Raw genomic sequence first — 10,261 nt, forward strand, 5'->3', positions numbered from 1 at the left:
CATCCGATAAAGCTGTCCCCTATCAGTATAATGCCACCATGGTGGAGAATGGTCAAGAGATTTCGTTGCCTGTAGCAAGTTCTGTGGTGAATATAGCTGATATCACGAAGGTGACCCGTAGTGGTTGTGTATTTGGTCTCATCTCTTCAAAAGAGGTAGAAGAGGCTGCAGTCAGTAAGAAGGTGAATGCGCTTGTGATGAATCTGATTAGTGCCCTAGTGTGTCAGTCTGGTGAACCCAGCAAGCTAAAGCCTAATGATGATGATAAGGTATTAAGATTAATCAAGAGGAGTGAGTTTAATATGGTGGAGCGGTTGCTCCAAACTCCGTCAAAAATTTCAGTCTTGTCTCTGCTAATGAATTCTGAAGCGCACAGAGAAGCACTGCAGAAAGTGCTAGAGCAAGCCTACGTTGAGCACGACGTTACCGTGGATCAATTTGACCACATTATGGCTAACATTACTTCTTGCAACAATATGAGTTTTTATGATGAAGAACGTCCTGAGAAAGGTAGAAATCACAATCTTGCACTACATATTTCGATGAACTGCAAGGAAGATGTGATGTCTAATGTGCTGGTCAATATTGGTTCGTCTCTGAATGTACTCCCGAAATCGACTTTGTGTAAACTCTCTTATCAAGGCGCCCCGATGAGGTATAGTGGTGTAATTGTCAAAGCATTTGATGGTTCTCGCAAGATCGTCATTGGAGAAGTGGACCTTCCAGTGAAGATAGGTCCCAGTGATTTTCAAATTACTTTTCAAGTAATGGATATTCACCTGGCCTATAGCTGTTTATGGGGAAGGCCATGGATCCATGAAGCTAGAGCTGTGACATCTACTCTACACCAGAAGCTTAAATTTCTGAAGAACCACAAGCTTGTCGTTGTTGTTGGGGAGAAAGCACTCTTGGTGAGCCCTCTGTCATATTTTACATATGTTAAAGTTGAGGAGGAGGTTGGAACTCTGTTCCAAGTCTTATCTATTACTGAAGTGAGGAAAACTGGGGCACTCATGTCTTCTTTCAAATATGCTCAAGAAGCTATTTAAGCGGGCAATACTGATCAGTGTGGCCGCATGGTAGAGATTGCTGAAAACAAGAGTAGGGCCGGATTGGGATTTCAACCATGGTCGTTCGACGTCAAAGGTGGAAATGTGCAACCTAGTTTCCACAGTGGAGGGTTCATCCATGGTAATGAACAACCCTCAACTGTTGTGATTAAGGGTGATGAAGACGAAGATTGCGCCAACTTTGTTACGCATGGAAAGGCTTGCAACAATTGGGTTGTTTTTGATGTTCCTGTTATTGTCCATCGCTCTAAGTAATTTGTTTTCATGTTTTAAGAAAAATCCTTCTCCTATGCTTAAGGGAGAAGTGAACATTTTTAGGCATTTTCAATTATCATTAATAAAATGCAATTCTATTTCATCCACATCTATGATGTTTTATTTTTATTTTTTTCCTTTTTGAAAATGGTAATCACAAAAAACCTAAATAAATAAATAATAATTGTCCATCTGCATAATATTTGGTCATAATTCCCTTCTCTAAAATCAAAATATCAAATCATTATGCAGGTTGGTTCCCAAAACCATTATATACAATGATCTTACTCCCTCTCTAAACTTTGATTTCCTTGTGTTTGAGGCTGAGGAAGAGACAGATGATGAAGAAATATCTAATGAATTATCCAGTCTACTTGAGCATGAGGAAAAAGCCATTCAGCCGTTCGAAGAGCAGATTGAGTTAGTCAACTTGGGTTCCAAAGACGATGTGAAGGAAGTCAAGATTGGGTCTCAACTGTGTCCAGAAGTTAAGAAGGGGTTAATTGATCTTCTTAAAGAGTATTCTGATGTGTTTGCTTGGTCCTATCAAGACATGCCTGGTTTGGATTCTAGAATTGTGGAGCATAGATTGCCATTGAAGCCAGAGTGCCCGCCAACCAAGTAGAAGTTGAGGAGGACTCATCCTGATATGGAAGTGAAGATCAAAGAGGAAGTGCAGAAACATATTGCTGCTAGTTTTCTTGTTACCGCTGAGTATCCGCAATGGGTGGCCAATATTGTGTATGTTCTGAAGAAGGATGGAAAAGTTCTATGTGGGTTGATTATAGATATTTGAACAAAGTTAGTCCGAATGATGATTTCCCTCTACCACACATTGATATGTTGGTAGACAATACAGCTAAATTCAAATTATTTTAATTCATGGACGGATTTTCCAATTATAATCAGATCAAAATGGCACCCGAAGATATGGAGAAGACCAAATTCATTATGCCCTGGGGAACATTGTGTTATAGAGTGATGCCTTTCGGTTTAAATAATGCTGGTGCAACATACCAGAGAGTAATGTCCACTCTTTTTCATGATATGATGCATAAAGAGATCGAAGTTTAGGTTGATGATATGATTGCCAAATCAAGTAATGAAGAAGAACATGTTGAGCATTTGTTGAAGCTATTCCAGCGTTTGAGGAAGTATAAACTGCGCTTGAATCCCAATAAGTGTACTTTTGGTGTTCGTTCTGGTAAATTGTTGGGCTTTATTGTTAGTGAAAAAGGTATTGAAGTTAATCATGCCAAGGTCAAATCAATACAAGAAATGCCTGCGCCTAAAACTGAGAAGCAAGTTAGAGCCTTTCTTGGTCGCTTGAATTACATATCGAGATTTATATTGCATATGACTGCCACGTGTACGCCTATATTCAAGCTTCTTCAGAAAGATCAGTCTTTTGATTGGACCGAGGATTGCCAGAAAGCTTTTGACAGTATCAAAGAGTATATGCTTGAGCCGCCGATTCTATCTCCGTTTGTTGAAGGAAGACCATTGATCATGTATTTGACCATGCTTGATGAAATTATGGGTTATGTTCTTGGTCAGCAAGATGAATCTGGAAAGAAAGAATATGTTATTTACTACCTCAATAAGAAATTCACCGACTGTGAGACTCGGTATTCTATGCTTGAAGAGACCTGTTGCGCATTGGCTTGTGTTGCTAAGCGCCTGCGCCATTATATGTTGAATCATACTACTTGGTTGATATCCAAAATGGATCCAATCAAGTTTATTTTTGAAAATCCTGCTTTAACTGGGAGGATTTCCCGTTGGCAGATGTTGTTATCTGAGTATGATATTGAATACCGATCTCAGAAAGCGATCAAGGGTAGTGTCTTGGCTGACCATTTAGCTCACCAATTAACTGAAGATTATCAGTCAGTACAATATGATTTTCCTGATGAAGAGATCTTGTACCTGAAAATGAAAGATTGTGATAAAACATTTCTTGTAGAAGGGCCAGACCCTGGTTCCCGTTGGGGCATGGTATTTGATGGAGCTGTTAATTAGTACGGTAATGGCATTGGGGCAGTGATTATTACTCCTCAAGACACTTATTTTCTGTTTACAGCTAGATTGGCTTTCAAGTGTACGAACAACATGGCTGAGTATGAAGCATGCATTATGGGGCTTGAAGAAGCCATCAATCTCAGAATCAAATATATTGACGTCTATGGAGATTCAGCTTTGGTTGTGAATCAGATCAAAGGTGAATGGGAGAAGAATCAACTCAGTTTGATACCATATAGAGATTATGCGATGATGATATTAACTTTCTTTACAAAGGTTGAGTTTCATCATATCCCTCGAGATGCAAAAACCGATGGCAGATGCTCTTGTAACGTTGGCTTCTATGATTGTGGTGAAATTCTGGAACGAAGTTCCTAATTTGACTGTGATGCGTCTTGATAGGCCAACTCATGTGTTTTTTGTTGAAGAGGTCAAAGAGGAAAAGTTGTGGTATTTTGATATCAAATGTTTCCTTCAAAGCCAGATTTACCCGCCTGGGGCATCTTTGAAAGATAAGAAGACTTTGAGGAGATTAGTTGGCAACTTCTACTTGAATGGTGATGAGCTTTATAAGAGAAACTTCGATATGGTTCTGCTCTGATGCGTGGATAGACACGAAGCAGACTTATTGATGATTGAAGTCCATGAAGGTTCCTTTGTTACTCATTCCAATGGAGATGTTATGGCTAATAAGATGTTGAGAGCATGTTACTATTGGTTTATAATGGAATCTGACTGCTGCAAGTTTGTGAAGAAATGCTACAAGTGTCAAATTTATGCAGATAAGATTCATGTTCCTTCGACACTGTTGAATGTCATTTCCTCTCCATGGCCCTTCTCCATGTGGGGAATTGATATGATTGGCATGATTGAGCCCAAAGCTTCAAACGGACATCATTTCATTCTGGTGGCTATTGACTACTTCACAAAGTGGGTTGAAGCGGCATCGTATGCGAATGTGACCAAGCAAGTTGTTATAAGGTTTATCAAGAATCAAATTATATACCGATATGGTGTGCCAAGTAAGATCATTACTGATAATGGATCGAACTTGAACAACAATATAGTGGAAGCTCTTTGTAAAGACTTCAAGATCGCACATCATAATTCTTCTCCCTACATGCCTAAGATGAATGGGGATGTTGAAGCTGCAATTAAGAACATTAAGAAGATCATTCGCAAAATGGTTGTGACGTATAAGGATTGGCATGGGATGCTCCCATTTGCTTTGCACGGGTATCATACATCCATCCGTAGTTCAATAGGGGCAACCCCTTTCTCACTTGTTTATGGTATGGAAGATGTGCTCCCCGTAGAGGTTGAAATCACATCACTGTGTGTCTTGATGGAAGCCAAGTTGATAGAAGCTGAATGGTGTCAGACTAGGTATGATCAGCTGAATCTGATTAAAGAGAAGAGGTTGACTTCCATGTGTCATGGTCAGTTATACCAGCAGAGAATGAAGAAAGCATTTGAGAAGAAGGCCAGACCTCGTGTCTTTAGAGAAGGTGACCTTATGCTCAAGAAGATTTTATCTTTCAAACCAGATGCTAGGGGCAAATGAACTCCTAATTATGAAGGACCATATGTTGTTAAGAGAGATTTTCAGGCGGTGCTTTGATTCTTACAACTATGGATGGTGAATAGTTCACGCGTCCTGTGAATGCCGATGCAGTCAAGAAATACTTCGCATAAAAAGAAAAGAACAACTCGCTAAGTTGAAAACCCGAAAGGGTGGCTTAGGCAAAAATGAGCGTCTTGGTGGATTGAAAACCCGAAAGGGCGATTCAGGCAAAAATTAGAGACATAAAACAGAAAATTTATCTTGATAGATTGAATACCCCACCTTGGGGCAATCTATGCAAAAATTAGGGATTATGGCAAGTAACTGCATTTGGTTGGTCTCCTATCTTGAGAAAATTTTTGAGCAAGTCAGTCAACTCTGATTCATCCTCAACCAAAGCCAAGAGCACAGTGGATATTAAAGTTGGTAGAAGGATTAGTGATCGTTGTATTCAATGTAACCCATTTCCATGTAAATTATCATTTTTCAACTTTTGTAAAAGATCTATGGAGTCTTGTCATTTACAGACTACCATCCTATTAAATAAAGTTGAGCTTTTTATCCAATTATTTCTACTCTTATTTATTTTTCAGCCAAATAGAATTGAATTTTATGATGATAATTTTTAAAATTTTGAAATAATAAAAATCACTTTTCTTAAAATAATAAAAGCAAATTAATTTAAAAAACCAATCAAGTTCGGTAAGGAATATCAACAGCAACCTAAGAACAGGTGAGTTCCAAAGTGCGAAGAATCGTTGGTCTTCCCCAAGCAGTTGGTTTGATCACTTTTTCCTCCCCAACGACAAATCAGTCTCCCCAGCTGAATTGGTTGATCGCCTCCCTATCTGAGTTGTAGGCGCATATTCTCAACGGTTTGTATAGATCCAACACATAGTTTTATTTTCCTCAAGTCCCCAGCGGAGTTCGCCCTTGAACCCCGCCAGCACTAATTCTTGAGCAATATTTTTAGTCCTCTGCAAGGTTGTATCCTATTTGGTATGGTGTTGACCTAAAATTCCCCGCAGAGTTGATGATTCAGGTCCTCAGCAGATCTTTTATCCTTCCTCAACAGTGTTTGAGATGTTCAGAGGTGGATGATTTATATTCATCCCCAATTTTTTTTCTAGTTGATGCCTCCATCCTGTCGAGATTAGCCAAGTGTTGTAGTGATGATTCAGATGAGTGACATATGTATCCTTTGTGATTGCTTTGTCATCATAATCATCAATCATACATATACATATACATTCATACATCAAATATTTCATTATGCATTGTTATTGCATTTGATTCCTTATTCTCTTATCCTCTCCTATGGTGATATTATTTCTCCATACAGATTTAGTGCGTCTGTCCTCCCTCAATTATAGAGTTTTAGCCCCTTAAGTAGAAAGAATTTAACCTTTCTCATTCCCCATTGAGTTATTTCCTCGTGGACGATTATTATTTCAGCTTCCTTCCCAATTGATTGTCTGGATGGAACTACTCCCCTTTGAGTTATGTCCTAATCGGGTCGAGTCTTTGTTTGACCATTTCTTTCTAGTTCTTACCTAGATGGATACTTTTGGTCCCCCGAAAGTCTATTACCTAGTAACTGGTAATATTCTTTTTTTTGGTTTGCGAGTACTTTACTTTTACCCAATACCCGGTAATAGTAATCTACTTCCACTTACTTTTCCCCAGCAGATTTGTTTACGTCTCCCTAGGTAGTATATCCTTGATATGTTCATCCTATCCGATGACGGATATTCTTCCTTTGAGTCTATCCTTGATATGTTCATCTTAACTGGTGACGGGTATTCTCTTTGTGGTTTTCTACCCAATAAAAAGGTAGTTGTAATCCCTATTTTCATCCCCAGAGAGTTAATCCTTGATATGTTCATCCTAACCGATGACGGATTTTCTCCTCTTTGCGGTATTCTGCCCAGTAATCAGTAGTTGTAAATCCTGCTTCCCCCTGCTAAGTCTATCCTTTATATGTTCATCCTAACCGGTGATAGATATTCTCTCTTCGGTATTCTATCCAGGAACTGATAAATATAATTCCTACTTTTCTCCGGCAGTCTATCCTTGATATGTTTATCTTAACCGATGACCAATATTCTTCCCCTTGAGTCTATCCATGATATGTTCACTTTAACTAGTGACATATATTCTCTTTTTGTGGTCTTATGCCCAGTAACCGGTAGTTGTAAATCCTATTTAATATTTTCCCCAACAGTTTGTTCTTACCTGGTATGCGGTAACGAACACACCTGTTTTTCTCAACGAGTCATCCTTGATATGTTTATCCTAAACGGTAATGGATGCCTCTCTATCAGATTATGTTATCCTCCTACCCAGTAACTGGTAATGGATAATATACTTCTGGTACTCATGTGTTGAAGTTCATGCTTCCCCAGTTGAGTTTGAGTGCGTACAGTGAAGTCGCAATTTCCATGTTCGGTTTGAGTATTTCAATTTTGTTCTGATCTACCCGTTCCTCCTGCAGATTTCTTATTTACCCCCGGCCGAGTCCTTCCATTGATTTACTTTCATGGAATCCTCTTGTGTCTCCAGCAGTTTTCAAGTCGTAGCCTGGCCTACGCACAAACTTTATCCCCAAAGTCTCTGTCACCCCAGTGAGTTCTCCTTATGGAATGCATCATACTCATGTGGACTTTCAGTCTCTCCAGATTCTTTTCCTTTGTGGCAATATTTTCCCCACAGAGATTTCTTTTAACATTCATATCATATGCATCATGAGGTCTCTTAGGGACCAAAGTTTGTCTCTATATTGTTATTTAAGTCCATTCTACTTAGTCGATACGAAGATTTGAACCTTCACATCCTTAGTTAAAATGTCCTTAAATAGGGGCAGTTGTAAGGCCCCAATTTTGACCCTAAGATCCCTCATGCTATCTCATCATATGCATTAGCCTTGGGATCACACCTTGGCATCCTCCTCATTCCTCATTCATTGGGTTTGCATTAGGAGATATCACCAAGCACTTTTGATTGTATTATACTTTGTTTCTCATTATTTACTAACCAAAATACCAAAAATATGTCCATGTATAGTTTGTTGCTTTTATAGGTAGTATGTAAGTTCACCCATGCTCTATCAAGCTCATATCTAGGGTTTAAGACCCTCAATGCAAGGAGACCAATCAAGAGATGGTTTACATTGGTTCTAGACATCATATATGGGTCCCAATGATCTTCACATGTCATTTTGATCAAGAAATCATCAAGAGTTTGGAGCTTGTTTGCCTTGGAAGCCCTAATTCATCTGGGTATCTTGTGTGACTTCCTCAGCAAGTTTCTTCAACAATTGATCAAATATTTCAAGGTATACTTCTTATTACATCACCTTAAACATATATGATCCTCCATGATTCCCAAAAGCCAAGATAATATCAAGCTAGCAAGATGGTTCATGGTGGTTGACCAGAGAAAGTCATTTGGTCAAAACTGGAGTTCCCTAGACCCTATCTCCTACAATGTTTGTCATATGAAAATTATTCCAAGAGAAACGTTACTCAAAATGACATTACAAACAACTTTCATGTTGAATTCTAGATCTATTTTTTCTTGGAAAGTCATTTTTTATGGTGAAAGATTATAGGTCATTTTGTCTGAACCCTAGTTTGGAGGTCAACTTCCCAAGACCATAACTTTCTAAATTTTTATGATATAAAAACCATTCAAATTCCATGATCAAATTCAAGATATCTACTCAAATTTTGATGTTTTGAGGAATTTCAAATTCAACTTTAAAATGCATGTCCCAAGAGGAAACATTATAGGTCATTTTGGGCCAATACCATTGAACAAGTGATTTTCCTCAACTTCTAAAATGCATAACTCATTCATGCCAAATCCAAATGAGGTCAAATTTGTAACAAAATAAAAGAGGTTTTAAAGGGATAAAACTTTTATGAAGGAACATTTTTCATTTGAACTTCATAGAAAATGTTATTCAAGGGGGAAGAAGTGAACATTTGACTTGGGACTTAGAAAAGTTTCAAATATGTTTGATTTCCCAAACTTCTACCTCAAAATTCATCATGATCAAGCTTCAAATGAAAAAGTGTTCAACATGAAAGTTGTTCCCCTTAATCTCACCTTTCGAAAAAGTCCAAGATCATCTCATTTGGCCAAAGAATGAAGGACTTGCGAATGGATGCAATGTGAGGTACCATTTGGATGATTTTCACTTCCATATTTCAAACATAAATGCATGGCCACATGACATGATTTCAGCATGATTCTCACTCCTTTTTGGACCTGAATACATCACTTGATGGGCCTATCACACGCCCATGCAAGCATGCAAAGAGAATTACTAAAATTGGCAATTTTTGGAAATGTGTGGAAATGAATCTATTTGGATATAAATACAACCCTCATTGCTCAGAATTAAGGACCTCATGCCCAAACTTTGAACCTGCAATCCAAACCCTCACCATTAAAGGATAATCTTGAAGGTTTTTATTTTAAAATCGAGCTTTAAATCTCCTTCTGTTTTGAGATTGAAACTCCAAGAGTCCGGCCCATTTCTTGATCCTAATCACTTCCTACAAGATTCTGAAACAAGGCCAAGCACAATTGGAATCAGGATCAAGCAAGGTTGAAGCTCCCTCTAAGGTAATTTTTCAGAATTTTCATCTCTTCGATTCTTCCTCAATTCTTCACTATTCTTTGTGATTTTTGGTTGGCAGAAGTCCTACCAATGTAGGCAACAAGATTGAGTTGCTTTGAGGTCAAATAGAAGCAACTCAATTCATGATCCTCAAAATTCAAATCCCTGTATCTTTTTATATACTTGGAATTGGAGAAAATTGAGGCCAGATTCATGCTCCTGAGCATTTTTCCTTCAAATTAGTGTATCCATTTTTCATTTTTCATGAAGATGAGTTTGAACCAGACCGGTGGTGATCGAAAGAGAAGATGACTGGAGCTAGGGCTCCGGTGGTGCGTTGGCAATGTCCAAGCCATCTGATCTGATTCAAATGTTTTACTCTCAAACGTCCATTGTGATTACCAAGTCTGCAGCGCATTGACTAAGGACCATTGTGGAACGCGTGCGCTTGGCCATCAGATCTGCCACCTTAATTAATGAGGGAGATCTGATGGGCCCTATTTTTTGTATTTTCTGATTTTTTTCATTTAATTGTGTTATTTTGATTAATTCATATTAATTTCATTTTTAATCCAAAAAATCTGGGACTTTCACTAAAAACCTTTAAATATTTTCCTCTTTCATTTTTTGAATTAAAATTATTTTTTGGATTAATTTTGATATTTCTCTTGAATTAATTATTTTTGTGCATATTTTAAATTGTTTAAAAATACTTCTGACTTT

The sequence above is a fragment of the Lathyrus oleraceus genome, chromosome 6 (assembly GCF_024323335.1).
Source record: "Lathyrus oleraceus cultivar Zhongwan6 chromosome 6, CAAS_Psat_ZW6_1.0, whole genome shotgun sequence".
NCBI lineage: Eukaryota > Viridiplantae > Streptophyta > Magnoliopsida > Fabales > Fabaceae > Lathyrus > Lathyrus oleraceus.